This window comes from Paroedura picta, chromosome 4 (genome assembly GCF_049243985.1).
Source record: "Paroedura picta isolate Pp20150507F chromosome 4, Ppicta_v3.0, whole genome shotgun sequence".
In the NCBI taxonomy this organism is placed as follows: Eukaryota; Metazoa; Chordata; class Lepidosauria; order Squamata; family Gekkonidae; genus Paroedura; species Paroedura picta.
Window position 1 is genome coordinate 112,422,195 of NC_135372.1, and position 14,180 is coordinate 112,436,374.

At 44.3% G+C, this 14,180-nt stretch overlaps 1 protein-coding gene across 5 annotated transcripts in view; it reads left to right on the forward strand.

Moving 5' to 3' along the window:
* The first annotated feature begins 13,346 nt into the window (after positions 1–13,346).
* The window catches only part of LOC143836175 (alpha-1,6-mannosyl-glycoprotein 4-beta-N-acetylglucosaminyltransferase-like), a 32,368-nt gene continuing 31,534 nt past the window's right edge, over positions 13,347–14,180 (forward strand). For 4 of the 5 annotated variants that reach the window (XM_077335132.1, XM_077335131.1, XM_077335129.1 and 1 more), the window contains exon 1: positions 13,347–13,425. The gene's annotated coding sequence lies outside the window, so the exon portion shown is untranslated. Of the gene's footprint in view, positions 13,426–13,479; positions 13,615–14,180 lie in introns of those variants that run through there. The other variant, XM_077335130.1, reaches the window with a different exon arrangement.

A 14,180-nucleotide genomic window follows, 5' to 3' on the forward strand; every position in this document is an offset into this window, starting at 1 on the left:
TCTAAGCCAGCAACAGCTTCTGCTGAAAAGACTAGAATAGCAACAATGTGATAGCACAATGGAAGAGGTACAGGCAGCAAGAAGCAGACTTAAAATGAGTGATACAAAATGGAGGTAGGCTGAACCAGAATCTTCTGAATCCAAATCTAGATATATGCTTTCTAATTTAAAAATTGCCTTTGATCAGTAATCTTATTTTATCATTTAATTGTTCTGCTTCAGTTTTTGCAGCCTTAATAATGACCTCCTCATTTATTTTTGCTTCACGCAACCTGATAATCATGAACCAGAGATTTGTAGGTGCTAGAGTCAAATAACAGTCATTGGTTGTTTATACAGGCAGTATAAGAAAGATAAGCGAAGAAACATAGTGACATTATCAAAGCGACACTTGTAGGGAAACTGGTTACATTTGTTCATGGTTCTGAAAATCAAGATACCAGCAAAAAAAACCCTGGATTTCAAAATGATGCAGGAACACTGGCTGATAACGCTTTTAAAAATTGGCATTCCACATGAGTACGGTGGTCAAAGGCAGAAGTCAAATGGGATGTGCTAAAGAAGGTCTCAAAATCTTGATCTCCTGACATGGTTTGCTTGGCTGAGCCAGACATGGACAGCAACACAGGCTAATGATATAGCCTAGCAATTAGAAACAGATTATATATCTTGCAGACATCATAAAATCAGAGTCCAGTAGCACCATTTAAGACCAACAAAGATTTATTCAAGGCATGAGCTTTCGAGTGCAAGCACTCTTCCTCAGACGAAGAACTCCAGGAAAATCTGGAAGGGATCAAGGGCAGCCAGTGTCTGTGAGGAAGGGCTGTTGTGTGGAAGACCAGGAGAACAGGCCTTGAAAGTAGATGGTGTTTTCCACTTTTGGCAGAGGCTCCCATTTGCATTCCTGACATCTAGGACAACACTGACCATAAGTGGGGTTATCAAACAGTCATTCCCTATATCGACAAGTGTTATAAATGGGCATATATGATGCTTTGAACCTATTGGTCTGAATACCACTCAAGAAGAAAGTCTTGCAATTCTTTTTCTTCTGGAATTTGATCCTTGGGGCAGAAGCACAGAACACTGTTGTTCAGCTTAGGGAAGAGAATGTATATTAAATAATAAATACCTTTTGCAAAGAGAAAGAGTAGGGGCAAGCTGAGACAAAAAGCAGAAATCATTCCTGAAACCGGTGCAGCTAATAGAATGCAAGGGGCAAGATAACAAGAAAGGCAATCCAGATGTATAGTGGGAAAAATTACTTTGGGGGCTTTAAAAGTACTTTGCTTTCATGATTACAAAAGCTATCCTTAATTATTTGTTTGTCATTTCCATTGGTTTCAGTGGGAGGGTGTTGCTCTGCCACTTTCCCCCTTCCCTCAGGTGATCATTTCTGCCATATTTCAAATGGACTAAAGAAGGGGATCTCATTTTATGGGCAGAAGGCAGCATTTGGCACAGCAGTCCCAAAAAAATAGTATGTCTGTAAGAGGAGGCACAAATCATTTTTGTAATCATGTTTGGCAGGAATGCAGGATCCATCTTTGGTGTTTTGCCACTGCCTGCCTCATCATGATGCTGGTATTCCTTGGAGGTCTCTCATCCAAATACTGACCAGAGCCAACTCTGCTTAGCTTTTGAGATCTGAAGTTCCGTAGCAATAATTGGGGGAGCGCAAACCCTTGGGGGGGAAGTGACCACGGAGGGCTGAGTCAAGGAAAATAGTGCGGGTGAGACCTGCAGATGTGCACATTCTCATCCATGTGCAATACTTTTGCTGATATTTTTCAAAAAGATTTTGTATCCTTTTGGTACAAAATAAGCTAAAACCTGGACAGTGCATGTATAAGTGATAACTGTGTGTAGAGCAGCACCTTAAAGATCAACAGGGTTTTCAGAGTATAAGCTTCCAAGAATCAAAGCTCCCTTCTTTGGATAGAAGGACTAATCCAAAAACCTCTGAATGTGTACCACTAGCTGTTATTGAAATCCTTTTGTATTAGTTACAGTAATGAGGTAGGTTAAGGAAACCACTACCGTGATCTACATCTGCAGCCACGCTGGGGTCATCCCCTATTACCTGTCTGGTAGTGAATGGTGTAAGAGCTGCTTTGAGAGGGTCAGTGGATCAACGGCAGAGCATCTGGTTTGCATGCAGAATGTCCCAGGTTCAGTCTCTGGCATCTCCCGTTCAAAGGATCATGTGACATCTGACTGATGTGAAGGACATCCAACTGAGATGCTGAGAAGTCAATATAGATCTTGAGAGTCAGCATGGTGGTGTGGTTTTATTTATTTATATTATAATTATAGAACTTGTTTTCTACCTTTTCTCTTTAGACTCAGGGCAAAGTGCATCACAATAAAAATGCAAAAATTAAAAATAATCTATTACTAAAATACAGTTAAAAGACTAAAAGAATTAAATTGTTGATTGCCTAATTCTTTTAATTCAGATTTGATTCCCCACTCATGCACATGAAGGCTGTTGGGTGACCTTGGGCTAGTCACAGTTCTACCTCACCACCTATCTCACAAGGTGCCTGTTGTGGGGGGAGAGGAAGGGAAGGAGATTTAACTTCAGCTGACTCTGCTTGAGCCAGCCCACCTCCAAACATTAGGCCAAAGAAGCTGAGGGTATAGGCAGATGGCCGCCCATCAGCAGATATAGCTGAGTCATCCACATGCATACTGATGGCAACCAAGTCCAAAACTCCAGACCAGCTGAGTGAGGAAGCCCATGTAGAAATTAAATAACATCGGGGAGAGACTAGCTCCATGCAGGACCTCATCATAGGGCCTGCCTGTGGGAGGTGGTTTCCTCCAGTGCCATCCTCGGTCCCCAACCTTGTAGGAAAGACTACAGCCATTTTAAGGCTGTGCCTTGAATCTCCACATGGATTAGGCATTGGGTCGATGGATGACTGTGTGAAATGCTGTTAAGTCCAGCAAGAATAGCAGTGGTGACCCACCTAGATCCAGTTGCCTCCAGAGATTGTGAGGCCAACCAGAGCCATCTCCACCCTACAGCCAAGTCAGAAGCCAGATTGGAATGAATCAAGAGCTGATCTTTCATTCAGGAAACTATTACAAAGCCTTCAGTGTTAGACCTTGGTACAAAGTTCCCTGGTGTGCACTATGGGATGTGTTTAACTATGGCTCAGTCAAAACTTCTGCCTGGTTGGTAGTATCCTTCATTATTAAGCTATCAAGTTGTTTCAGGATGAAGGTGAGACTCTACTCCTCACATGAACAATACTTTGCAACAGCTGTGAACCATCTGCAGCTACACTATGGCCATAGTGATCTGTTCCTATTTGGTTCCTTTCACACCACAGTACAAGAAAAACATGTCCACACCAACCTGAAGTCAACTAATACAAATACTCCGGAAGATAGAGACAGAGTTCAACGAGATCTGAACACAATGGAAAAATGGGCAAATGAGAACAAGATGCAATTTAATAAAGATAAGTGTAAAGTTCTGCATCTGGGTCAGAAAAATGAAAAGCATGCCTACTGGATGGGGGATACGCTTCTAGGTAACACTGTGTGTGAACGAGACCTTGGGGTACTTGTGGATTGTAACTAAACATGAGCAGGCAGTGTGATGCAGCGGTAAAAAAGGCAAATGCCATTTTGGGCTGTATCAACAGGGGCATCACATCAAAATCACAAGATGTCATAGTCCCATTGTATACGGCACTGGTCAGACCACACCTGGAGTACTGTGTGCAGTTCTGGAGGCCTCACTTCAAGAAGGACGTAGATAAAATTGAAAGGGTACAGAGGAGAGCGATGAAGATGATCTGGGGCCAAGGGACCAAGCCCTATGAAGATAGGTTGAGGGACTTGGACATATTCAGCCTGGAGAAAAGGAGATTGAGAGGCGACATGATAGCCCACTTTAAGTATTTGAAAGGTTGTCACTTGGAGGAGGGCAAGATGCTGTTTCTGTTGGCTGCAGAGGAGAAGACATGCAGTAATGGGTTTAAACTACAAGTACAACGATATAGGCTAGATATCAGGGAAAACATTTTCACCGTCAGAGTAGTTCAGCAGTGGAATAGGCTGCCTAAGGAGGTGGTGAACTCCCCCTCACTGGCAGTCTTCAAAGGTTGGATACACACTTTTCTTGGATGCTTTAGGATGCTTAGGGCTGATCCTGCGTTGAGCAGGGGGTTAGACTAGATGGCCTGTATGGCCCCTTCCAACTCTGATTCTATGATTCTAATATAACTGCCTAGGACAGAAGCAAAGGTTCCTGAAGGAATTACAGCCCACTCAGTAAGAGTAGTGTGTGTGTGTGTGTATCTATATCCATCCATGGTTCCTCTATATATTTGTGAAACAGCCTTGGGGGTGGAACGTGTCCGGCTGCCCAAGTTGGAATAGGGCCAATCAGGGTGCAGGCAGCGTTGCTGGCTGCACCCTGATTGGCCCTGCCCCTACACCTCCCTCCCTCCCTCCCTCCTTGGATGCTAGCCATGTTCCTCTCAGACATGCCAGAGACAGAGACACACAGCCCTGCCAGACCGCACACGAGCCCTCATTCCCTCCTATTGTTCCTGCTGCGAGGAAGCTACAGAGAGAGCTGCCCCAAGCTTCTGATACAGACGGAGGGAGAGAGAGAGAGAGCTACCCCAAACTGCACACCAGCCCTCCTTTCCTCTATGCCACCTGCTGCGAGGCACACCAAGAGATGCCCAATGAGAGGGAGAGAGAGACACACACAGAGATCTGCACCGCCTGGTATATATATATTTCACACACAGTGCTACCAAGGTTCTGACTGAAAAGAGATGAGGAAAATACAATAAATAAAGATCATTTTTTCATCATTAAATGGGAGGACATTAGAAAGTGTTAATGTCTTTGTGGTCTTTCTAAAAGAAATATAGAAACAACTTATTGGAAGCTAGCAAACTCCTACAAAAATGTGGTAAAACCTATACTCGTGCAATATAATCTCTAAAATAGCACAATGCACTTTTATGGTTCCCCAGCATTTTCCAGATCAAATAATTCCAGCTAAGAATACCTCTGTTTTTCCATTTTCAAAGGACCGTTTCAACCTCTCTATCTGCCCCCTTACTCTGAGGGGTGAGGAGTCTCATTTCCATTGGTTTATAATTCCCAGACTTTAGAGACCACGGAGGTTCTTTGGGTATCTGTCAGATCAACCATCAGTTTTCTGAGGCAAAAACGGGAGCCCCATTTATTCTAATAGATACAACCAAACCCATATCAGTTTGAGTCTATGAGTTCAGAGATTCCAAGAAGCATGAGTCACCAGCCTTCCTGTTTCCAGTTTAATTTTTTCTCCATAGCAACTGAACCTGAGTAGCCAGTAGCAATGACTGTTTTTACTCATTTCACAACCAAAAAAATTGCACAACCTTTGTCCTTTGCCATATAAATATTAATTATTTTTGTAGGAAACTCCCACTTAACCTTGGCAATGTGAGACCAATGATCATGTTCTGGGAAGAATGCTGTCATCCCAAGGTAGTTTTGTCATTTTTATGGGTTCAGAGCAACTTTTTTCAAACTTTTGACCATGGAAGAGCCCTGAAACAATTTTTCGGGCATCAGGAAACCCTGGAAGTGATGTTAGCTGGTCATGCCTCCCTGTCACATACACACACATACCCAGAAGTGACATTCTACTGGAAGGGATATCACCACCTGTGTCAACAAGCAGTCTTGAGGAAGACTGGAGGGGAGGCAGGAGGTGGTTTATGCTGTGAGTAGGCATGCAGAGTAGGGTTGGGCACTTTGGCGCCCAAAGCAGCTGGTCATTCCTGATGCAGTCAGCGCCGCGCCATGGGGGGGTGCAGGTGTCAGCACACCAGCGGGCGCACACACACAGGCGCGGAGCTGGCTGCGTCAGGAACAACTGGCCACTTTGGGTGCTGAAGCGCCGAACCCTAACTGCAGACTCCACCTCTTCCCAGGTGCAGAAACCACAAGAGCTCCACTTCACAGTTGGGAGGAAGAACAATGGAAGCAGCAAGTTCCCTAACTTCTGGCTGAGTCTATTGAGGCAGGATGGAAAGGCCGAGGAGCCCCTCTGGAGCTCCTGTGGACCCATGGTTGGAAATCCTTGGTTCAGAGGCACAGTAAAATGCTAGTGGTTGGAGTGTTGGACTAGGACTGAAGATACCTAAACTGAAATCTCAGAATTCCACATCAGTCCCAGGATTACCTTGGTTCAGTCATTCTTCAATGAAGTTTAGTTCATATGGTTGCCATAAGGATAAAATGGAAGAGGCAAAAAACATATACAATTTCCTGAGCTCTTTGGATAAATCACTTTAAAAATACTTACACAATTCTCCTGTGGCAGTATATCACATCAGAGTTTGAAAGTGGTGAAATCATGGTGGGGTCTCTGTCTGCTAATGTTCCTAGTCCCCATAGAATGGGATGTTTGTATTTCTTCACCATTTCACTCCCATGGGTTTTATGAATACAGGGCAAACAAGGGTCTGCAGGACAATATGCTTGTGCTACCAATTTACCACTTAATATTTCAGATAAAGCCTTGGAGCAGGAGCGTATCTCATGGCTTAAGTGCCACTCAGTGCTTAACACCCACTGAGGGAGGTTGTCCCACCCCTGCCTCCTCCTCCAACTGGCTTGCCTGTCTGTCCAGAGGCTAACCAAACACTTTCTGTCCCACTCCCCTAACCATCTCCTCCTCCTTCCACTTTCCTCTGAGGCTTGGAGGCTGCAGATCCCTGCCAAATGAGAGCTGCCCCTGCCGGTGAGTTCCCTAACATTGGTCTGCAGACTTTCCAGGCCAGGAGGAGGAGGGGGAGGCCATCCTCAGAGTTCTTCCACTCCACCCCCTAATCTAGTGCCCATTGTATTCCTGAATACAACAGGCTCGGCCCCTAGTATATTTTGGCCTTGGCCCCTTTTCAGCCTTGGCCCCAGCCTAGAGGCATGAGCTCTCAGGAGAACTAAGGGCCCTTGTGGAGCTGTCAAGATTCTGCAGGGCTTGCAAGACAGAGCTCTTCCGCCAGGCGTTTGGTTGAGGCTGGGGAAAGGGTGCCTGGAGTTTTAATCTGGGGTTCTGCCCTCTGGTTGGTTGCTCTGGAAGATCTTACCACATGAGAACTGTGGTAGGCAACTGTGGCTGGAGCGGTGGAGCTATTGGGTTCTTTTGTGCTGTTTCTGCCATCAGCTTGTTGCTGTTGGTTGAATATTAGGTTGTTTAACTGGGGCTGGGGATGTTTTATTGTTGATATTGATTCTTGTTTTTATTGCTTTATTGTAAGCCGCCTCGGCCTGGCAGGTTGCCAGGAGGGGCGGGATATAAATATAAAAATAAATGAATATTTAATATACTAAAAGTTATTAAATCATTTTCCTGTTAGCAAAGTAAAATGTAGTAAATAATTTAACAGTGAGTAGGCACTAGAGTAAAGAAGGAATGGGAATGGCATAAAAAGAGAAAGCAGGGAGAGAAACAAGACATGGGGAGATAAACGGAGGGAATGCCCATGTGCATCCTTTCATACCCATTTCTTCTTCTTCTATGTGTTGGTAGGCACCACTTTTGCTCATTCCCTATCTCTATTTGTAGCATTTTTGAAATCTGGTTTATATGGCCATACAGAGGATCCCATACTACTGATATAGATTATTGTGGGAACTACTCCCCTCCCCCCAAAAAAATTACAAAAATACAAGCTGGATTAATTAAACCAGAAAAAGTAATTTCTTCTAGATCTATAAAAAGATCTTTATTGGCATACAAAAAATTGTAATGTTAATCATTCCACAGGGGCCACGTCACTGAAAGAGTGGTAGAAACAACCTCTTTCTAACTCTTTGTTTCGGCAAGGACTGAAAAATGGAGAGAGAGAAAATAGAGAACAGGCAATGGAGGTTAAGGGGTGTGTGTGTAGGGGGGGGTGGAGGCTAGAAAGTGTTAGTAGCCAGTGAGTGGTACTATATAGAAGCTAGTGGCCCTCTCTGTGTCTTCTTTCAACCCTGCCTTGATGCTCTTTCAGTTTGCACTTGTTACGCCTGACAGACTGAGACGCTTGAATAATGGAGAGGGGTGAGGTCAGCTGTAACCTGACTCAAGGATGCTACATGGCTCTGTGGTTCTTTCCAGCAGCAGCTGGAAGGGCGAGTGAGGCAGGAGCTTCGTCTTAACTGCTCCTCTGCTCTTATCCCTACTTCTAGGGAATCAGGTTGGTTCATTTTCCCTATTGGCTGTATTTCCCTCTGTATTGGAACAGACTTGCAATCTGATGCTATCCTCTAATTGGTGATTCAAAAAACAACTCTGATGTACATCGTGAGAGCTCTTTTGAGTCTGCTGAGCAGCACTTATCTAACCTCATTCCCAGAAGCATCTCAGCTCTGCTCCAAGGCTGGCCCTGTACACAGAGGCGCTATCCTTTGCTTGGGTCCGTAAGTGTGTTCTTTCCTTTGCAGCTTTACTTGTTAGTGCACGGGAAGGGGGTAGACAACCTCTGAGATGGGACCTGGAGTTCTTCACGGAATATGTGGTGAGGTAAAATTGCACAGCTTGGTGAAGACATCCAGTACCACTCAAGTCACTTTTGTCTTAGCTTCTCATGGGAACAGATGGCCAGGAAAATAGCCAAACTGGCAGTATCCTCCTCTGGGTTTCTGGCCCTTTAATCATTTCAGCTATCATTTGGGAGAAGGAGAAAAAGAACTGAATTTGTGTCCAGTGGCTTCAGGGGAGTGGTCAGGATTTGCACTGCACAGCTGCCCTCTCTGGTAGTCATGCATTCTTTTGTTTTAATTATTTAAAAAAAATCGTAAGAATATATACATGCAGGAAATACCATGAATCCCTTTTTACTTTCACTGTCTGTGAGGATGGTTTTTCCTTTCTATTTGTGGTGGCTTATTCTTAATAATGACACAAGACCTGACTATTATATAGATATGATTTTGTTTTTTATATATAGTTATATATTGTATATATAATCACAGTTATGGCATTTAAAGTGCAAGTAATTTGTGCTAGAGAACATGCATGAGGGTTCTGCCAACTTTCTACTCTGACTGACAGCATTTCTCCAGGGTCTCTGACACAAACTAGACGAGACAGTATTTGAAGAGTTGCATCCAAGTTCCTTGACTTAAATATAATACTGTCAGCCACATGTCAAACTGCTGGAGATCGACTCCAAAGTATATGAGACCCAGATTTGGATTGGGAAGAACCGGGCTTCACCCCCCCCTCCCACACACACACACACAGTTGCTACTGGACTAAGACCAGACACACAGTGTTTACGTCAGCGGTCCCCAACCTTCTTGTAGTCGGGGACCGCCTCCGAGGGTGGGAGAGAGCCGGCGACCCGGCCGCCGCAGCTGCATGTAAACGCGCACGCGCAGTTGCTGTGCATGCACGTTTTCGCCAGCAGGGGGCGTAAACACGCATGCGTGGCAGCTCCGCACATGCGCGTTTGCGTCGCTGGTGTGCCAGTGGCCGTGCCTGCCTCTTCCCCCTCTCTCGCTGCCGGGGGGGGGGAGGCAGGCGCGGCCGCTGGCGGCCCGGTACCACCGGGCCGCAGACTGGGATTGAGGACCCCTGGTTTACGTGACCTGAAATTAGTTGGGTAGGCACCATTTATTTGCTTTTGCTGAAATCATCTCACCTAGGGCAATTCCACACAGTAAAAAAAAAGCGTCACGCAAGCATAATGGCGTAATGCTAAAAAAAACATGTGCCTCTGGGAATTCTTCACCTGCTGGCTCCTGTGGTGCCGTCTCGCGCTTCCTGCCATTTCTCATGCCTGCTTGAAATGGCGGAAGAGGGAACATGCTATACACACTCCTCTCTTCTGCCTGTCAATCATGACAGGTGGCCAATCACCTTTCTCCCTCTTTTAAAGGGATTGCAATGCGAGCTAATTGTTTTTATTGAGACGTATGCATTTAAACGCATATGTATCTATTCATAGATGCATAGAACTTTTACGGCAAGCCCTTTTGCAATCTGGAGTCTTGAAGCTTTAAAAAAAAATGGCAATTTTTTTTCTTGGTTTTTTGTTTTTGTTTTTTGGTGGGGAAGATGCATGCTTTATGGGCAAACTGGTGGGGAAAAGTTTGTTTTGTGCTCTGCCTAAGCGATTGTGCACTTATTCATTGCTCCATACAGTTTTGTTTTGTTTTTAAAGAAAAGAAAGCCTCATTCTGGGCTCGAGGGCAGGCACTAGAGCTGGAGATCTTGCAAAGTCTTACAATTTCATAGAACTGACTGACAGGCAAAATTTCATAATGAAACTGACCTTTATGCAGGGACAGGAAAATAGGATAGCTAGTGCTCAAAGACAGAGTCTGAACAATAAAGATATAAATCTCAAGCCCTCGTCCTGTCCCTGAAGGCTTTCCAATAACAAGTAATAGAATAGATCCCTATGCCGTGAACAAGGCTGTTTAGTTCTTCTAATTAGAAAGAGACTGACTGCCATGTTGTAAAGCATAATTCAACTTGCCACAGTGTCCTATGCATTCTACTGCTCCAATGCTGCAAAGAGAACACATGAGAGAACACATCCTAAGGTTCAAAATCATGTGGAGATACAGAGAAAGATGCACCAAAACCAATGTTCCTGGATCTCTGAAAAATATGCACTATGTACAATGTTCATAGAACCTAAGAGAGCAATTCCAAGAATGCTTTCCTGAGAGTAAGCCCCACTGAATATACTGATTAGGATTCTGTGTAGACCTAACTACATTGTAGAAAATTCCTCTCTTCCATTCTGGTTCCTGAAATTTGACCCCAATTTAAGATCTTGGGTTGGATCCAGATTAAATCCAGGATAGAACGTTGTTGTTTCCTGCTGCAGCCCAACACAGGAGCCTCATAAATTGCATGATAGACAATTCAGAAGAAGGGGTGGGGGGATATCAGTGTAAATATACTTCCCAGTAAGTGAAAACTTAGGGGCTTTTCGCATGCCTTCAAAATCGCACAATGGTTGCCAATTGAAAACGCTACTGATTTGCCGTTATGCACAACGTCGTTGACAATCTGCCACACACCTGAAACCAATCTGCAAAAAGCGCTTCCTTGTAGCGCTTTCAGGGAAATCCCCAAAAGTGGATTCACCCTCCGGAAAGCGATACACTCCTGCAACCAATCTGCAACACTAGCGAAAAAGACCTGTGCGTTAACATTGTTGCGGTTTCTACAAAGTCCCTCCCCCTGGCTCTCTCCTCTGATCTTCCGGCGAAGCGATCGCCATTTTTTTTTTCTCCGAGCGAGCGGGGATAAACGCACCAGCGAGCCTCTTTCTGTTTAGAGGCTTCCCCGGCTTCAGTCCCTCCCCTTCAGTCACTAAGCACAAAGAACAGAAAAGCCCGTTTGCTGATGTATTTTCCCTTTATTTTTTACACATTCATTCAGCCGAAAATCGGGCCCGTGAGAGGGGGGGGGGGTTCACTCGGAGGGAGCGTGGCAACGATGAAATGACAGCTCAAACACACCAGGCAGCTGGATGGGTCTCGTTGCAACGAATCAACACAGATTCGTTGCAATGGGTCTGGTTTTTTTTTTTTTTTTTTAAACTTTCTTAAAGGGAAAGGGGCTGTTTGGGAGCATGCTAACGGCTGCCCATTGGATTTTCAGCCAAAAATCAGGCCCGTGAGAGGGGGGGGATTTTTTTTTTCACTCGGAGGGAGCGTGGCAACGATGAAATGACAGCTCAAACACACCAGGCAGCTGGATGGGTCTCTCCGTTGCAACGAATCAACACAGATTCGTTGCAATGGGTCTGTTTTTTTTTTTTTAACTTTCTTAAAGAGAAAGAGGCTGTTTGGGAGCATGCTAACGGCTGCCCATTGGCTGCTTGACGACCAGGGGCGGGACGAGCTTGGCAATAGCGCTTCCTTTCTAGCGATTTTTGCCGAGACCGGAAGCCTGTGGGAAACGCTACAAAACGCAACTGGATTCCACTACAAAGGCAGGTATGCATAACGACGAATTCCACTATTTTAAATGGCGATTTTTCATTCAGCGACCAATTTGCTACAAAGATCCCGGTGCGGAAAGCCCCTTAGTCTGGATATGCTGATTGCACAGAAGGAGCATCAACAGAATAAGATTAATGCTGGCCTGAGGCTAATCTTGTTTGGACAGAGACAAAATAGTTTTGTTAGTGTAACATGTATGAAAATTGTCTGTTAATGCAGAATGACTGTTCAGGGAACTCCCCACCTCACCAGTATTCCTAGCAATTTGCACCCAACTTAAACTGGGACATGTAACATGGTTACATACTTTTATTCAGTGATCATCAGACCCTTATGTTTTGTGTGTGTTTTTAAGTACATTTGTATGCACATCTCTGCATGTTTGCTCTAAAGTAAGGTGACCAGATTTTAACACTGGTAAAGCGGGACACCATTGACCGTGGGGGTTCTTGATTAAAAATTTGGTCTATATAGAGCAACAAAGATTTTCATAGAATGCAAAATAGTATTGTAATATATATATATTTAATTTCAACTTAAGTACAATTTGCCAGGTGCCCCCATATGTCCCTCCAAAAGTGGACACCTTACTCTAAAGGGTATGGTTCCAAGTGTCTGTCTCCTCTCCAGTCAGGAAGAAGAAAAACTTGTTAAAGTTCTCTATAAATAAGCTATCAGGACTTCAAATGGTGAGATTGTAAGAGCTGATGGCAGAACTATCTGTAAAGTCTTTCTAGGCTATAAAGCTATCTATTGAAGGCTTTTTAGTTGTTTATTGTACCATCCAGATTGCAGAGTCATAAAGTCATTGTTTTATTATTATTATATTGAGGTTGTTTGATCACTGTAGCTTGTGTTTACAGTGACCGCCCTCAGAAAGAGGTATTATCTGCATTCACCTGGCAACTGGGTTATGTGAAGCAGACACAGGTGACAGCTAATCTGCAGTAGAAACTTTTTATGAAAAACCCAAGCTGCCTTTATAACAACAGCTACAGATTCTTTTTAAAGAGTGTTGTCTTCTTTACTGTATTCTTGTTTAATATTTGGTATTTTCATTTCTAAGTAACTGGGATGGACACAAGCATACAGAGAGAGAAATTTTCAGAAATAAGATGAAAATTCAGTCTACCCCCATCCAGTATTAGCACAACTGTTGAGATGGGAAATCTGAAAACCTTCAAAACTAAGAAAATTGTATCCCACCATAAATTAGAATGACATCGTAGCAAAATATAACCCCCAGGTCACTGAAAACCATGATCCTACACAGGGGAAGGTTCAACTACACTAGCGTTACTGCCACTCCCACAGAGCTCTGTAATTCTATAAAAAAGGGAGGGGAAACCACTGAGTTCAGAAAGTTAAAGTCTACATGCATGCAGCAGGAGCTAAACACACCTAGTTCAGAGTTGGCCGCTGACAAGGCGTTTTCAGGTAAGTTACAATTTCCTCCAGGAAAAAAACCCAAGAGCTTACAATAAGATTAACTTGCTGCCAAATCACATTAGTGAGGGTGGGCCCTTTGTCACAGTTAAGACAGCACTTGGTTTCGCAGAAGGCTGTTTCCCTGTCATTCACAAAGCCGGGCTCAGAATGGAAACTTTCAGGGTCCCTGTTTCAAAGGTAAGAGGATGGCAGGTGTTGTTTGCTTATGCACAATGCATGTTTAAATTTGTTGTGGTGCTTTGTAATAGGAGAAGATTGACCCTGCCTGGTCTTCAAGTTTCTGATAAGAGAGGGCTAAGAAACAGAATAAGCAAGCAATTGGGGAAATGTTTGTCTTTCTACAACATCCTTTACTGGTGAAATAGTACCTAAAGCAACCATGAGCCATATGCATGCAGTCTTAGGAACAGATAGCAAAATCAAGAAAGACAGTAGGAGGATTTCTGCTCTGATATCTGTGAACTCTATGGTTGTCAGGTCCCCCTTGGCCACCAGAGGGGCATGGAGAGAGTAGGCTTGCCCAATACAGGTTGGGAGACTCCAGGAGATTGTCAGATGGAGCTTTAGGAGGACAGGGGCCTTGGTGGTGGTGGTGGTGGTGGTGGGGGGATGCCATATAGTCCATTCTCCAAAGCACCCATTTTCTCCAGAGAAACTAGAAATGTCCTGCAATTCCAAGGAATCCCCTGGTCCCACCTGGAAACTGGTGTCCCCAGTTGAACATCCTAATGATGCTGGTGTTT